This window comes from Mirounga angustirostris, unplaced genomic scaffold, assembly GCF_029215605.1.
Source record: "Mirounga angustirostris isolate CCGP_5_RB_7025 unplaced genomic scaffold, mMirAng1.0.hap1 SCAF_15, whole genome shotgun sequence".
NCBI lineage: Eukaryota > Metazoa > Chordata > Mammalia > Carnivora > Phocidae > Mirounga > Mirounga angustirostris.
The window spans coordinates 87,817,577-87,835,473 of NW_026991723.1; the positions used below are offsets into that span (position 1 = coordinate 87,817,577).

At 38.7% G+C, this 17,897-nt stretch overlaps 1 protein-coding gene across 10 annotated transcripts in view; it reads right to left on the reverse strand.

The window, feature by feature from the left end:
- Nucleotides 1–17,897, reverse strand: part of FNBP1 (formin binding protein 1) — a 140,865-nt gene that overhangs the window by 34,907 nt on the left and 88,061 nt on the right. The window lies entirely within an intron of this gene.

Consider the following 17,897-nt stretch of genomic DNA (forward strand, 5'->3'; position numbering starts at 1 on the left):
AACCATCTGAGCTACCCAGGCGCCCTAGTACACATATTTTATATAATATATATAGTTTTTTTTTCTTAAGGAGGGGATGGAGGAATCCATACAATTTTTTAAAGATTTTATTTATTTATTTGAAAGAGAGCGAGAGCATAGAGGGAGAGGGAGAAGCAGGCTCCCTGCTGAGCGGAGAGCCTCATGCGGGGCTTGATCCCAGGACCCTGAGATCATGACCTGAGCTGAAGGCAGACACTTAACCAACTGAGCCACCCAGGCACCCCAGTCCATAAACTTTTTTATCCAATTCTCAATGGAGTTCATGAATTACAAAGGCATAGGAACCCTGATCTATATGGACCTTTCTAACACTTCCATGATGTTTATTATTATTTTTACTTATTATTTTTTAAAAAGATGTTATTTATTTATTTATCTGAGAGAGAGAGAGCACAAGCCGTGGGAGAAGCAGGCAGAGGGAGAAGCAGGCTCCCTGCTGAGCAGGGAGCCCAATGCAGAACTGGGATCATGACCTGAGTCAAAGGCAGATGCTTAAACAACTGAGCCATCCAGGCATTCCTATTTTTATTTTTTTAAGTAATCTCTACACTCAACATGGGGCTTGAACCCAGTGATCAAGAGTCGCATGCTCCACGAATGAGCCAGGGAGGCATCCAGATGTTTACTTTTAGTATACAGTTTAAAGAAGTAGTAAATATTTGGGGCGCCTGGGTGGCTCAGTCATTAAGCGTCTGCCTTCGGCTCAGGTGATGATCCCAGGGTCCTGGGATCAAGCCCCATATCGGGCTCCCTGCTCAGCGAAGAGCCTGCTTCTCCCTCTCCCTCTGCCTGCCTCTCTGCCTACTTGTGCTCTCTATCTCTCTGTCAAATAAATAAATAAAATCTTAAAAAAAAAAAAAAAAGAAGTGGTAAATATGGTGCCCTCTTTGTGTTTTTTGTTTGTGTATGAGTATGTGCTATCTTGTGTTTTCCTGCATTGACCTTCTCCTAAATAATCAATAACAAAATTCATACATTTGTTTCTCTCTTCTAATTCATATTTTGATTAATCACACACCCACACGAAAGGGCGCAGAATCGATTTTATTTTATTATTTTTTTTAATTAAGTAGGCTCCACACCCAATGTGGGGCTTGAACTCATGACCCCGAGATCAAGAGTCACATGCTCCAGTGACCAAGCCAGCCAGGTGCCCCTGCAGAATTGATTTTATTTTATTTTTATTTTTTTTATTTTTTAAAGATTTTCTTTATTTATTTGAGAGAGACACTGAGAGACAGAGAGCACAAGAGGGAAGAGGGTCAGAGGGAGAAGCAGACCCCCCGCTGAGCAGGGAGCCCGATGTGGGACTCAATCCCAGGACTCCAGGATCATGACCTGAGCCGAAGGCAGTCGCTTAACCAACTGAGCCACCCAGGCGCCCCCAGAATTGATTTTAAAGCTTGAACAAGAATGCCTGTAAACTCTGAAGTCATCCACAAATACCACTGATGGTTACACTGGAGATCCCACCTTGGATTCATCTAGCACTTTGGAGATGTCTTGAGAAATATGACCTCATGAATCTCAAACACAGTTTGAAGTTCATGCAGGGCAAAAACCACCCCCTGTCAGATGAAGAGTGGCTTGGCCAGCAGGTGACTTGGCCAGTTACCAGACCGAGCCAAAAACACAACAGGAAAAGGACCTTGTTCCAACATAACTACGGGAACTTTTTGTTTCTTTGTGTGTTTTTTGTTTTGTTTTACTAAACCTACTCGTTTTTTAAACGGACAAAAAAGAACATGGACGCATTCAAAAGTAAAGTCAGTGCCCCACTTTCTGTTTGATCATCTAGCATCTACTACCAGATTTTCCGCATCTTGGTGTTCTTTATGGTTTCCTGCTTCCGTGACTTGGAGGCTTCACCTGATTTTCACTTCCTTGACACATTTCACTTATCAGCGTGTTGGTGAAAGCCCAGCGTGGTCATTCAGAGCTGCCTCCTTCATTCTCTTCTCGAACACTTTTCAGACAAAGGTTAACAATATAAATATTGCCAAACTGATTTCCTTATCAGCTGAGGTTCTTTTAGGTTCTCAAGGCCCTTAGGGATCTCAAAACCATTTTTATCTACTTCTCATCTCCCCTTGGTTACTTCAACGGCCATATTCTTCCTCTTTGTCAGCAGCCTGTTAACTCCCTTCCTGACCATATGCTCTGGCTTCCGCTTCTACCGTGTCCACTAGTAAATATATTAATCTGGCCCCCACAATGTTAAGTCCCCAGCTACCCTCAAAAATCTATGCCCTTCCAGTATACACTAGCCCTCCTCTGTTTAAATAATAGCTTTCCCACCTACGCGCATACCATCTGTTCATCTAATGTTTCCAACACAAAAAACCTTTTAACTCTTTCAATTACTTAGAGTTTTATCATGTATCACTTTGTTATGAATATGAAAAAAAAAAAAAAACCAAGGAAACTCCCAGGTAGACCTCAAATTTCTAAAAAATTCTCTATTTCGTTTACAAACCTTTCTCAGAAACAGTCTTACCAAAATTCAAGGTGAGGGGGGTTGTTTCCTCATCTCCCTTGTAAATAAAAGTAACAAGTAACAAGACGGGAGTCCCCTTATTTATTCTGGAGAAATTATTCGAATTTGGTGAGTTTTTAAAATAGCTTCAGCTCTGAAACAGAGAGCTGAATGTCATCATTATGCACGTGTAGGTATGTGCATATGGACATGGACACACGTACACACACACACACACACACACACACACCATGAGCGGATACAAGCTTCCTGACAATAAACCCATCATACTAACCATGAAATGTTTTACTCATGAGAACTGGGGCGCCCTGCTGGAGTACCCCACTACCATCTGGTTGGAAGTGGCAATGATCCTCTCCTCTCAGTTCCCCTAAATCTCTAACAATAATGTGTTTACGTGGGTTATATAATTGCTTTCGTTAGCATACTAACTCATAATAGTTTCACGATGCCCTTTACAAATTTTATCTACAGTGATCCCAAAACATAACTAGGGACCACTAGATGGGAACTGTGGAAGAAGCTGAAATCAGGAAAAAAGTATAAAACTCCAGCCCTGGAAAGTTAGCTGAGTAAAAGAAAACAAATCAGACAATCAGAGGGAATGGGTCTACCTTTTATGTTAAAGAAGCATGATCTCTCTGGGAGTTTTTCTTGAATGCAAAAACGTGGACATAAGGTTGCAAAGTGTATGTATTCCTATATAGTCTTTGTAGGAATTTTCCTACAGTCTCTCTCTCCCTCCACCCCCTCTCGCTCACTAATAGGATAGAGAAGCACTTAAAAGCAGTAAAATATTGTCGCACATCAAATTCTGCAGGGCTGAGGCAGGAAGACAGGACAGTCTTGTTCTCAATCCCAGCATCCAGCTGCTTTGAATTAATACCCACTTTTGAATCCCGGGCCCAGGAATGTGCCATTGTTCTGAATAGTTTTACTATGGAAAATCTATTTTTGTTTAGTAAGCTGTTATGTTTATTTTGCAATGGAATTAGAAGGAATCTTTCTCTAAAACTAGCATTGAGTCAGTTACTCATTACAAATACATTTTTAAAAATATCTTTAAAAGTGCTTTTGAAAACTTATCCGAAGTAACCAGTAACTAGATATTTTAGAGAGTGCATCTCCTAGTCTAAGGCTAAATGAAGATCATAAAGATCACTCTTTCTCCTCTCTGTTTAAGTCAGTCTAAAAATAGTGACTATTATCTTCAAGAGGTACTTCCTTCCCAAGCCACACCATAAGCTTGTATCTTGCTTGCAATTAAAGTTATCATTCTAAGAATACAAGACACTGCATCTTGTAGGGCAGGGGGAAGTTCAGAAGATTTTTTTTTTTTTTAATGAGTCAGTTATAGAATTTAGAGAAAATATTTTTAAAAAGTCCAGAATGACCACAATCACCTGAGGCTGTAAATCACAGACATCTTTGAATAAGATCTAGACCACTTTCACTGTCAATCAGAAAGGCTGAATTTAAACTTTAGAATTTCTTTGACAAACCCTTGGGAATCTCCCCAAATAAATCCAAACAGGCCTATGTATGTACCTCTTGAGTATGACTTCACTGGCTTTTTACACGCCCCCTCTAAATGTCCCATGGAAGTAAAGCTGGATTGCCCAAAAGGTCAGAGCTGCAGTTTCTAAATAAAGAAAACAATAATTTAGAAACTGAACTGCAGCCCAATGCTTCTAAATCCTAATGGGTTTAAAGATAAAAATACTGTAATCCATTTAGTTACTTAAATTTAGACTATTAGCATTGGCCAAAATGTGCTGCGACTTCCTGTTCAGTTCAGTGTTATTTTTTCCCCTTAATATTTCAGATATTAAGGAAGAAAACAACACTGTTGGCTCAGTCTCAGCTGTCATGAGCAGAGAATATAAGGCGTACTAAGAAACATGTTTGCTTTCACGTGGGGCACATGGTCGATTTGCTTAAGAAATTATACACTTAGGTCTTTTCTCAGGGCTGCTCATGGCTTTTGACCTTTTCACAAAAATGGGCAAATATGCACTGGTTCCATTTATATATTTACGGTAAATAAATAATGAGATTTATTAATTTTTTGAACATGGCCTCAGACCTCCCACATTTTTATATACACTGCTGTTCCTTAAGTGATAAACCATTTACTGCAGCAGTGTTCAGAGGTTTTGGAAAGCCATTTTTTTCCTTTGTTAAAAGCATGTAATAGAACAAATTTAAAAGGCCCATCCTTTGCTCCCAAAAATCTGGGGTGAGGAATAATTTACAGTTACCACTGGTAGCTCAAACGATAGTAAAGGTTCTCCCGGGCAGCTGTACTTTCGATGTTTTATTTCATCATTATCATAAAAAGAAACCAACTGTATTTTAGGCTGGACGGAAAAGGGGGCTAAATCGAGATTTTATTCGGAATTCATGATTTTGCACCCCTGCCAGGCTGCCTGTAATTATTATCCAATAGCTGGAGACTTGGGGCAGCTCCAGAGCTTGACTGCCATCACTGGGATCCAGAAGGGTTAGCAGCCTGGGCTGGAGGCACAGCAAGGATCCAGTGGGTCTCTTGGCTCCAAATTCACCCTCCTTCAAATCATCTGAGCCACTGACTCAATATTGTGGATAAAACTGGGGAGCCTGGCTGGTTTAGTCAGTAGAGCATGTGACTCTTGATCTCGGGGTTTGTGAGTTCAAGCCCCACACCGAGTGAGGTAGAGATGACTTAAAAAAATATATGGTGGATAAAATTAAACTTATAAAATTTAATAACCTGGATTATCTGGCTTCTCTCCACCTTTAGTTCTTTTTTCACCCGATTACAAAAATTTGCTCGCTGTAAATAATTCCCATTTACAGAAATGGGTGGTTTAGAAAGTCAAAGTGCCTGCTCATTCCTCTGTCTGATGATCACTGGGAATGTGACAACCTGGAGTCCTTAATTTGTGATCTGTGAAAACCGAGAGCAGATAAGGCAGCCTGGGGCAAGTCAGTGGGAAGTTCCAGAAGCACAGCTGCAGTGATGCCACCGAATGACACCAGCACGTTACAACGATCCCCAATCGACAGCTGGCAAACTTGGTGATTCTCAGAGTGGCAAGGAGCTCCGACCAACAGTGCACCCTTCCTTAGACACGGCCGGGTTAATGAGAAACACACATGCCTTGGCAGCATATGAGGGAGGACAGGCCACTGAATACTCTGACCTATTTTTTAGGTACTTTTGAGATCCATAAAAACAGCAACTGGTGGGGACGCCTCAGTGGCTCAGTCGGTTAACCGTCTGCTTTCGGCTCAGGTCATGATCCCAGGGTCCTGGGATCAAGTCCCACATGGGGCTCCTTGCTCAGCAGGGAGTCTGCTTCTCCCTCTGCCTGCCGCTCCCTCTGCTTGTGCTCTCTCTCTCTCTGGCAAATAAATAAATAAAATCTTAAAAACAAAAACAAAAACCACACAGCAACTGGTGGAGAATCCCTGAAAACTCTAGTTGGTATACTGGATTTCTCTAGGATTGGTCAGTAAAGCTCATCTCCCCAAGTCCTTGACTCAACAATTCTATTTCTGGGAATTCATCCTCATGAAATCATTTTATTCATTCATTCATTTTTACGTTTATTTACTTTTTAAGTCCTCTCCACACCCCATGTGGGGCTCGAACTCACAAACCCCAAGATCAAGAGTTGCACATCCCACTGACTGAGCCAAAAGCCAGGCGCCCTGGTAATGAAATCATTTTAAATGTTCACAGAATATATCCATCACAGTATTATTTATAATAGACAATAACTTGAAGCAAATGCCCAGTAATGTCATTGGTTAAAGATATCTCATAACCTTGATGGCCTAAGGTGTAGCCTATAAAAAAAAATTGTAGAAGAGTATTTAATGACTAGGGAAAATGAAAGCTGTATGTGATTTAAAAAAATATTTTTTAAGTTTCCAAAACAGTATTCACAGCATAATTCGATTATTGTAAAAATAAGACATCAATAGTGATCACTTCTTTTACGAGTGATTAAGGAATATTCTATTTTGCCAAAAAGATTAGTTAAAGAAACAAATTCTAATGCTGAATTCCAGAAACTTAAAAGCTGAAGAGGTAACGGCTTGCCTTTGAGATCCACCCCCCCCCAAAAAAAAGAAAAAGAAAAAAAGAAAAAGAAAAAGAAAGAAAGAGCTCTAAAAAGATAATGTAGTAGAAGGGATACTAGCAAAGGAAGAGATGAAAAAGTTCTCTGTCTGGAGCAATGTTGTTATATGATAAATGGCATTGTTTAAATTTCCCAGCAAACTGTTGCATCTAGAATACATTTTTAAATTCAAGACTAAGAATGCATTTAAAAATTCCTATTCAGATGGAGTGCTGGGAGTTTTTGTTGGAGCCTTCCAGGCCTGGGACTTGCCAAAACAATGAGTCTGTCTCTGATAAATTATAAAGGCAGCTAAAATACAAAACAGAGAAAAACTTCAAAATAAGTTAACCAAAGAAATATGCTTGAAATATTTCAGCAATTTCCTGATTTTTTTTTTTCCCCAACAGTCTTACAACTTCTAGCCCCAGTATTGTAGGTTACTTTGGTGCATAGTCACTGAAACAGAAGGAGAGTACACGGGAAGATAGCAAATGAGACCAGCATCTCAATCCCACATGGGCCATTCACTTGCTAAACAGTTTTAAGAAAAGGCCTTCTGTTCCGCTATACCCTGGTTGCCTTATTTGAAAAGTAGAATTTGAAATATCTATTTACTCAAGGTGAGTGGCCATTTCTGCTAAAAGAGAAGCCAATGCTGATATTGTTCATTTTGAGGTTGGCAGCGCTCCAGGGTAGGCTCGTGAAAAATTTGGTATGAGCTCAGAGATCTTGGTAAAATATAAATCATGGTCTCCAAGACTTGGCTCCCTTCTCTTCCCTGGTTTCTAATGCACTGCCATTGGCAAGAGACTTGAGTTTTCAGTTGTGGCAGGGTAGAAATGGATTACCTCTTTCTCTTCTCCCTCTCACCTTAATAACTTCACCCCAGAATATGACACTCATAAGGTTTCAGATACATACAGCTGAAAATGACAGCCTAGATTCTAGGAAGTTAATGCCCAAACGATCATTCTCTATGGCCGTGGTGCTACTGTGAAGAACAAAAATATGGAATGCTGTTCTAGAAAAGATACATTCCTCAGAAGACGAAAAAAAAAACAGTCATGTTACATTCCCGAAGGAAAGAAAAGAAATACAGGCTTCCTGTTCTGAAGAGATCTGATGTGTTTTTGGTGGTAGGTTAGCAGCTATTCACCCTGAGTACCCAAGTCACAGCAGATGTTTAATCAGTAGGGTTTAATTCTAAAAATCTTCCATGTGGTATTCAGCATATCTCATCAATGAGTTCAAGACATAAGACCACAGACCCTTTATTTTAATCTCAATGTTCCTTTTTCTCTGTTTTTCTTTAAGCTGGGTGACACCTAACAAAACTTCTCTAGTGACCAGACAAGACAGCAAGGAAGCTTGTTAAGGTCTCAGGCTATGGGGTGGAGTAGAGGAAGTGTGTCCTCTGAGAAACAAAATCTTAAACTTGTATGTATTATACAGATGGTACAAGAATTCCCGACCCAAGTAATTAACATAAAAAGCAGTCCCAGGTTGTCTGGAAGAAACCAATATAAAATCTTACTGGGTTTCATATAATCCTGCTTTTATGAGATTCTCAGAGAAAAAACCATCCCTATTGAAGACACACTCATATGAAAAAGACAATAATAATCATAAATGCACAAGGGAATAAACTACCGTGAGAGGTGATACAATAGAAAAATTATCACCATAAGAATTTAAGCTAAAAGAACAATTTGGAAGAAAATATAAAACAAGAATATGTAAATACTTTATTTATTTGAGAGCGAGAGCATGGGGGAGGGGCAGAGGGAGAGGGAGAAGCAGACTTCCCACTGATTGGGGAGCCCAATGTGGGGCTTGATCCCAGCACCCTGGGTCATGACCTGAGCCAAAGGCAGACACTTAACAGACTGAGCCTCCCAGGTGCCCCCCCCCTTTTTAATACCTTATTTTACTTATTTTATTTATTTATTTATTTATTTGAGAGAGAGTGAGAGAGAGAGGGAAAACAAGAATATTTAAAATAATTAAAGAAATAAAAGAAGCAATAGAACTCCAAGAAAATAATAAGACATTATAAAGATGAAGCATATCTGAGAAAGAACCAAATGGAATGTCTAGAAATAAAAAATACAGTCACTGAAATTTTAATACATGAGTTAAATAATAGAATAACTGAAGAGAATTCATGAAATAGCTAAGAAAGTTACACAAAATGTAATATATAGAGATAAAGAAAGGGAAGGAATGAAAACGAAGTTAGGAGGCACCTGGAATAAAATAAGTTTCACACACAATTACTGTGAGTCCCAGAACCAACACTTTGAGAGAATGAAACATAGGCAACATTTGAAGAGTTAACACCTGAAAGCTTTTCCTACATTTACAAAAGGAACAAACTCCCATTTGAGCCCCAAGCAGGAAAATTAGAAATAAAAAAGTGTATACTTTGAAACATCATAGTGTTTCACCAAAGGCAAAGATAAGGTCTTAACAACCAGGGAAGGAAAGTCAAATATCTACAAAGGAATACAATTAAGTAGACAGCCAACTTCCCAAGAGGAACGATCAGTGATAAAAGACAATGGGATGAGATTTCAAAATGTGTTGAGAGAAAATAAACGTCATCTGAGAATTTTACACCTGGTTAAACTATCACACTTGAGGGAAGGCAAAATAAAGACATTTCAGACAAATAGTGAACTTACTGCTCACAAACCCTCATGGAAAAAAAAGTAAAACAACCTATCATCCAGGAAGGAAGAAATGTAACCCAGAGAGGAATCATATGTAAGAAGTAACAACACTGGCCCTGCCTTATATGTCTACAGCGGTTAAGAGTAAAGAGCTCATTTAACATAATCTAGTAGCCACTTAAGGCTAATGATAATTCAAGAGCTTATAGCCTTACACTTTTTATCCAAAAGAATTCTAGAGGGGGTTAAAAGTCTTTTAGAAAATATAAAGCACTTTTCCAGTGTGAGTTTTTTGAGAAGGAGGTTCAATAGCATTTCATCAGGGTCATGTTCATTCTGCCATTTGGCTTTTCTTTTAATATCTGTCATAATCTGTTCTCATTTCATCTCTCCAGGAGATCCTGCTTAGCCCCCTGTCCCACCAGGCAGGTCAACATGGGTAGCATGTTTCCCACAGAGCCCTGGATGGGGTTCTTTCCACTCAGTTGCTCTCTGTCTGCTCCATCTTTTCCATTTCTGCACATCGTTCATCTTCATGCCCCAATTCTGTCCTCAGGCCTATCTCAACAACCTGTAATCTGCATAGAGCTTTTACATAAGCAGAATCCATGAACGACTTTGAGCTCCCAGTATTTGCTGCTCAGAGGGTCAGGTGATTTTACATATGATGTATCTCATAAACCATTTTTTTTTCAAACTGCTATTGTTCTAATTATCTTCACCATGCAGTTTGGCATATAACATATGATACTCTATCTTATTCTCCAATGGACTCAAGTTTTCCTTGTCTCTCCATTTCATCATTATTGGCTAACAAGAGCCCTCATGAAAGGTACCTATTGTAATCCTATTGAAGCTATGCATTATTTGTTCAATAAATATTCTTGTGGAATGCCTACATGCCTAGAATGTTCAAAATATCAACTGATTCACAGTAGGTCAAAGGAGCAAGACGCAGGAGGAAGGAGCCAGAAGTAATCAAAAGAGAAGGACACAAACAGGCAAAATACAGATGATGACAACAGTGTTGACCAATTAACTGCAGTCCAAAAACAGTCCTCTCCTTTATGTGTATCCCATTCCACTTAAACCTCACAACAAGCCCTTGTGGTGCACAATATTATCCTTATTTCATAGACTAGGAAACACGCTCAGAGATGAAGCAAGCTGCCTCATGCCATACCATTAGTGAGTGGTAGAAACAAGATCCGAACCCACTTCTATGTAGTAGCAAGATTAAGAACGAGCTCTTGGCCAAGCAGGCCATTCATTATCAGTGAAAATTAAAATATTTTATTAAATGATAGGGCACCTGGGTGGCTCAGTCAGTTAAGCATCCAACTCTTGATTTCGGCTCCAGTTGGGATCTCAAGGTTGTGAGATTGAGCCCTGAGTCAGGCTCTGCACTGGGCATGGAGCCTGCCTGGGATTCTCTGCCTCTCCCTCTGCCCCTACCCAACCCCCCAAATAAAACAGAATAAAATAAAATAATTTTATTGAGTTGCCATAAGAAAGCCTTTAGAACAGTGAGTGCCAAATGTCTGACGTTACACACTCACATACACACATCAATAAGTGAATATCATTTTTATGAATTTAATTCATTTTTATTTTGTATGCATATTCATATGTTCATATATAATATATATATTTAGATTCATATTATTTTTATTTAAGTCATCTTAATCATCAGGTCTGGGGTATGAGAATGTCTTACTGGGTTCCGTTAGTATGTTGCAGATTAACTTGGAGTTTGTCAATGGTTATACTTTTAGGAACACTAAAACAAGGCTAAGGCAGATTCTCATGTCAACATTTTAATGTAAATAAATAATGCATACTGGAACTATTTCATTGAAGAGGCTTTCAGAAGTATTTCTTTTCTTTCTTTTTTTTTTTTTTAAAGATTTTATTTATTTGACAGAGAGAGACACAGTGAGAAGGAACACAAGCAGGGGGAGAGGGAGAAGGAGAAGCAGGCTTCCTGCAGAGCAGGGAGCCCGATGCGGGGCTCGATCCCAGGACCCTGGGATCATGACCTGAGCCAAAGGCAGACGCTTAACGACTGAGCCACCCAGGCGCCCCAGAAGTATTTCATCTCTATATAAATTCACTTTTGGTAACACCTCCACCCCCAACATTCCTGATATTCTTGAGATTTTGACATTTTGACTTCCTTGTTTCTTTTTGGATGTTTATTTAACCAAACTCCATTTTTTTTAGCATAAAAACTACTTACTTCAGAAATAAGTAAATGAAAATTAAGGTTTACAATATAGAGATAGTAACAATTGGTAGCAAATGAACTAAAACTTGGAGCTGAATGCAACTTGAATACTTTTGTGTGGAACACTTAACTGTAGTAAATAATTGCATGTTTCAACATTCCTATCACAAATGCATTTTTTTAAAGTTTATTTATTTATTTATTTTTAGTAATCTCTACACTGAACATGGGACTCAAACTCATGACCTGGAGATCAAGAGTTGCATGCTCTACCAACTGAGCCAGCCAGGTGCCCCCCCAAATTCATTTTTAATGGTAAAACTAACATGGAATGTCACAGCCTTTAAAAAAACACAAAACCCATCCTACTAATGTTCACTTATGACACAGATCAAAGTTATGTCCTGTTTCCAAATATAAATACATTTATTCCACATCTAATAATTGGAGAAAATTTCCATTAAATTCCATTTCCCATGTGAAGTGTCAAAAGAGGAAAACATATCCATTACTACCCAGGACAAATATTAAGAATAGAAACAACCAAAACCATTCAGGATGTTCATTTAATACAGGCATACTGAGAGAAAAAATACACAGAATATAAACTCTACAGATAGAGACATAAACAAGAGAATAACAGAAGTGTTTTCTCTAGAATCTTTGATTTGAACATTGATCCACTTATAGCAACAATATCCATTTTTGAGAGTCTCTTTAAATTGTACACATTTTTCTCTCGTCGTAAATAAAAAAGCATTTTAAACCAAAAAAGATCAAGCTGCAGTTGCAAAATGTATTTCCTGCGTTCAGACTAACCACTTCCTCTTTCAAAAAAATTTTTTGGTTGTTTTCTAAATTGTTACAGTGAACAATTCCTTCAGGTAACCAGTCAGACATTTGATATGAAACAAATTTGGGAAAAGCACTGAAGATATTACCATGTTCAATAAAGATGTCAAACCTCATAGTTAGAGCAAGGGCAGTGAAAAAATTTAATAGTACAATTCCTTATACGTACAATGACTAAAGTAGTCATCTTGCAAGAGGCTGTTTCCCCAAATGGTAAAAAAATTTAACACTCTGCTATTCAGCTGGCTTCAGTTAGAATAGAAGTAAGCCTACCCTGTCAGTGCTTACGGAGTCCTCAGCACGGCTTCCAACTAAAGAAACCTTCCTCAACTGCTACATTTCATTTATTTTACTGAGATAATTATAAAACTGATAATCATTCAAAGTAAATTCCTTCATTCTTATGTAAAATTAGCATAGATTATTATTTTATTTTTCCCTTTAAAATATTATATTATGAAACATATGATATAAAAAAGAGCACGTTTATTTTATTATAATCAGAAACATGAAGTTTTATCACATACTCCTTACAATTCTACCTTCATTCATAAGTGGCTCAGAAGTTCCTAATCTACCTCACAATAGGGACATCTCTGTAGAATTTAAAAAGCAAAGGACGTTCACAGCCACATAATTTAGAAGCCATAATATTACACAGAAATGGAAATGCAAACTCCCCGAGAAACTGACCCGCTCTTCCGGGTGCTGATGGTTGGGATTTGGATTTAATTTAACTTTTAAAACATTTCCTCAAATCAGGTTATATAACACTCACGAGTAAGCCGGGTAAGGAAACTTCTCCCATCCTATAGAGAATTCCTCTGGTTAGCCAATATTCAGAATTGCAATGAATTTGAATAAAGAAGCCATGTTAACTGTTTCATGGCAAACAACTGCCTATAAACTTCAGTAAAAGATTCATACAAGATAAATGAAACTGGACCTCTAGGAAGGAGAAACTGACACCAGAGTTTAAAAACATAACTGGAACTCACTAACAATTACTGTTGCTACTTGTAACCACTAACTGCAGTTTTTGTTAAACAATATCCTATTTTGCATTTAGAAATTATGTAAGAGCCAGCAGTCACAAGGCAAGGGCGAATTAGAGAAAGGGAATTATTCATTGCCTGACATGGGTGAACTCCGTGTAATGCATGCATTTAGAAAACACTGTTCTCTCTGTTCAGAAATATTAGTTCACATTCCATTCATTTTGATAACCTTTTCCTTTTTCATCCCAACACCACACTAACCAGCTCCGGCTCTATCAGAATGCAGAGATTAGGCACTGCTCCTCACCCAAGTTTGTCTGGCATGTAATTCTTCCAAAGCAGAGTGACAGATAAAACCTGACTATAAAGGCTTTGTCACCAAAATGCCACTGAAGAGTTGGTTAGAGGGCAAACGGGAAAATTCACAACAAAGAGAGTTGAGTACCAGGAAGAAACTGAAAAGCAAGCTCCTTAAAGTCAAGGAATGTGTGATTATGTGCGGCCACCAGGCTTGGCCAGCACATAGTCGGTGGCTAATGGGTCAGGGAATGAACAGTGAACATGAACACTTTGCAACTTAGGAATTCTTCAACCCGTTACATGTTTTTTGAAAATGAGACTGAGACCATTAAGTCATGATTCCATTAGAATTCCCTGAAATTAAAAAAAAAAAAAAATAGGTACAGGGTAACTCCATGTTTAAATAGAAAAAGACAAGTTCAGGATTTAGTTGGGTAAAAAGCTGTACCAAGCAGAAGCAAAGTGCAAGAAAAGAATTAATAGAAACATTTTTATAAAATAAACGAATAGTTACTTAAAAATTCTGATTCTTCCAAAGAAATCTCTAAACTACATAAAGGTTGAAATACTGACTCCATTAAAAAGTAATCAGTTGCCCATTTGTCTACACACTATGCTCTAAACCTGCAAAAAAAAAAAAAAAAGGGAGACTAGATGAAGAGTTTAATTGCTCAGAGTGTCAAGGAACAACGGTCCTTTGGCACCAAGTCAGTTCTGATGGCGCCGGGCTTCTGAGCGATGGGGCCAGTGAGAGACGGTCTCTCTGTGCAACTAAGCATGAGCCTTAAAAATGTGTGACTTGGAAACAATAATATTCTGGTTGTCTAGGCTTTTCCATTATACAACAATATTTTGATAGCAATAATGAAAATTGTAAGATAAAGCATCACCCACCTAACAATTAAAGGCATACCAAAAGGCTTTACTAAGGTAAGTAAAGATATTTTATTTTTTTTAAAGATTTTATTTATTTATTTGACAGAGAGAGAGAGACAGTGAGAGAGGGAACACAAGCAGGGGGAGTAGGAGAGGGAGAAGCAGGCCTCCCGCTGAGCAGGGAGCCTGATGTGGGGCTCGATCCCAGAACCCTGGGATCATGACCTGACCCGAAGGCAGACGCTTAACGACTGAGCCACCCAGGCGCCCCAAAGATATTTTAAACAGAAAACAAAGGGTACCAATCTTTTAAAAAATATATACTGGTAAATTAGACTTCATTAAAATTGGTAAGTTGTGCTCATCAAAAGAAGTGAGACATAAAAATATACTGTATAATTATATACATACCTATGAACATATGTATAAACACATACATATACACATTCATAAAGAATACCTCTACACCGAAAAGAAGGAATCTATTTTTATTTATTTATTTATTTTAAGGTTTTATTTATTTATCTGAGAGAGAGCATGAGCAGGGTGGAGAGGGGCAGAGGGAGAGGGAGAAGCAGACTCCCGCTGAGCAGGGAGCCTGATGTGGGGCTTGATCCCAGGACCCTGGGATCATGACCTGAGCTGAACGCAGACACTTAACCGACTGAGCCACCCAGGTGCCCTGAAAATCTATTTTTAAAATGAGCAAAAGATTTGGTCACTTTACAAGACAGGTTATTCACATGGTTCAAAAAATGCTCAACATCATCCTTTATCCAGAAAATGCAAGCACAAATTAAGACCATTACAAGATTTCACTCCGCACTCATCCAAAAGGTTGAAATAAAAAGACTGATAAACACCTATTGTTGGTGAGGATGAGAAGCAACCCCTAGAGGAGTGTCCATTGGTACAGCTACCTTGTCAGGCACCGACTATGTGCTGGCCAAGCCTGGTGGCGGCACATCATGCCAGAGCCAGGTACACACCTACGACCCAGGATGCCACACCCAAGTATATACCCAAGAAAAGTGAGAGATGATGTCCACCAGCAGCCACATATAAATATGTTCATGGTAGATTTTTCCTTAATTTAGCCTCAGTATGGAAGCAATCCAAATTGCCCACAAACACAAGGAAGGATAAACAGATTGTGGTATATCCACACATGGAATGCCACATGGCAATCACAAGTGGGCAACATAAACAACAAAAAATATGCACCATATGCAACAAAAATATGAATCTCACAAACATAATATTGAGTCAGAGAAGCCAGACAGAAGAATATGTGTTGAATAATTTGTATGAAATACAGAAGCAGGCTAAACTAACATATCATAGAGGTCAGAATAATAGTTACCTTTGGAGCGGGGGAGTGTTCAAGGGAGCCTGTTGGGGTTCTAGAAATGTCCCCTATGTTAGGTGGTGGCACATGATTTCATATATGTGTGAAAACTCATTGAGCAGTCCACTTACGATGTGGCCACCTTGTTGTATGTAAATTCACCTCAATAAAAAACTTTTTTTTAAAGTAAGCTCTATGCCCCATGTGGGGCTTGAACTCATGACCCTGAGATCAAGACTTGCATGATCTACTGAATGAGCCAGCAAGGTGCCCCAATAAAAAAATTATCTTAAACATTCTAGAAGGACACATATCAAGTGGCAAGAGTGATCATGTCTGAGGAGGGCCTGGGATGGGGGGAGGTAAACAGCATAAAATACTTTCGCCTTATCCTCATTATTTTACAAGAGAATCCTGTATTTGAGTAAGACATATATTGTTTGATTTTTCCATGTTCCCTTGCAGTCCTTTGACTTCTCATTATTACAAAACAGATGGTAAGGACTATATTTTCCACCTCATTAAAAGGGAGGAAGAAAGGGTCTGGTTTTACTTTCAACATAAGCACATGGATCATGAGCCACAGGATGACCTAGTCTGACATATATTGGTTCTTCTGCAAGTCCAGAGCACCTAATTCCTAATCACTAGAACTCATGTTAAGTCTTCAAGTTCAAACCCTTCCAACAGCTGCATTTGGCAAAGGAAAAGAGACTGCATACTTCCTTGAGTTTCATCACCAATAAAATCCATTCCATTGAGCTATTTCCTTCTGTCATCATTCCTCTGAGGAACATGGCATCCTTACAACATCCAAATCTATTCACTTGCCCAGAGATAAAACTACCAGTTTTTCTTATGTCTATTTTACAAACATATATTTATTTTTAGTTAAACTGGGTGCCTGCCTCAAGGACAACACAAACCCTCTTGTAAGCAAATTACTAAATATCTGGCTACACACTGATGGTGAACACAAAGCAAGTCTACTGATGCTCCACATGGACTTGGGCAGATTCAGATGATTTGAACAAAGTGCTTATGAATAAGTGTGGGGCATTTAATTAAAAAAGAAGAAGAAGAAGAAGAAGAAGAAGAAGAAGAAGAAGAAGAAGAAGAAGAAGAAGGAGAAGAAGAAGGAGAAGAAGAAGAAGAAAATCAGGCTCAAACTCAGATCCTAAGTAGTTTAGAAGATGCATGCACATATAGTTCACATCACCTGTATCATCACACCCAAATGTAATCTAGAAAAGTCCATCCTGCTAACAGTGGGAAGGGTTATGTCTTTGTAAACACGGTCATATCATTCCAAGTGTGCAGAGCTGACTGCTGTACAAGAAAGGGTGAGTTATTTCTAATACAGTCAGATAATTTAATCATTTGTGGAAACGGGGGAAAGACATTTATATTAGATTCAAAGACTGTCAGAAGTCACAATGGGAAATTACATTATGTAGCAACAAAAACTGAAACATCACATCCTTTCAGCTTGATACTGACGAGAAGCTTCACTGGCGATGAAGCAGAGCACTGATCTAACAGTCAAACTGCCATTTGTTTGGGGGAAATTACAGTGCTCTAAGTCATACTCTTAGGCAAAAGAACTTATGAATTCCAATGTTGTGACACTGCTCTAACTGCTTCGAAGTTGTGATGCTAAAATCGGGTAATTTATCATATCCTTGGAGAGGACGTAAATGGTACTTGCGTAAAAATAACAAAATGATGTTCTTGGGATATGAAAAAACAATATATCCTTGGAAATAGTAAAAAAGAGTCAAGCAGAACAATTCAATTTGGCCAGGACCTATCAGAAAGTCCAAAAGCCATAACTGGACCCGGCAACTGCACTTCCGATAACGAACCTGGGTCTGGCCTGAGGGAGATAAACAAAGGGAAAAAAAATCATCATGGAAATTTCTGAACCACACAAATGGCCAGAACTCACACAGCAGGTGTGGATCTCAAACCCC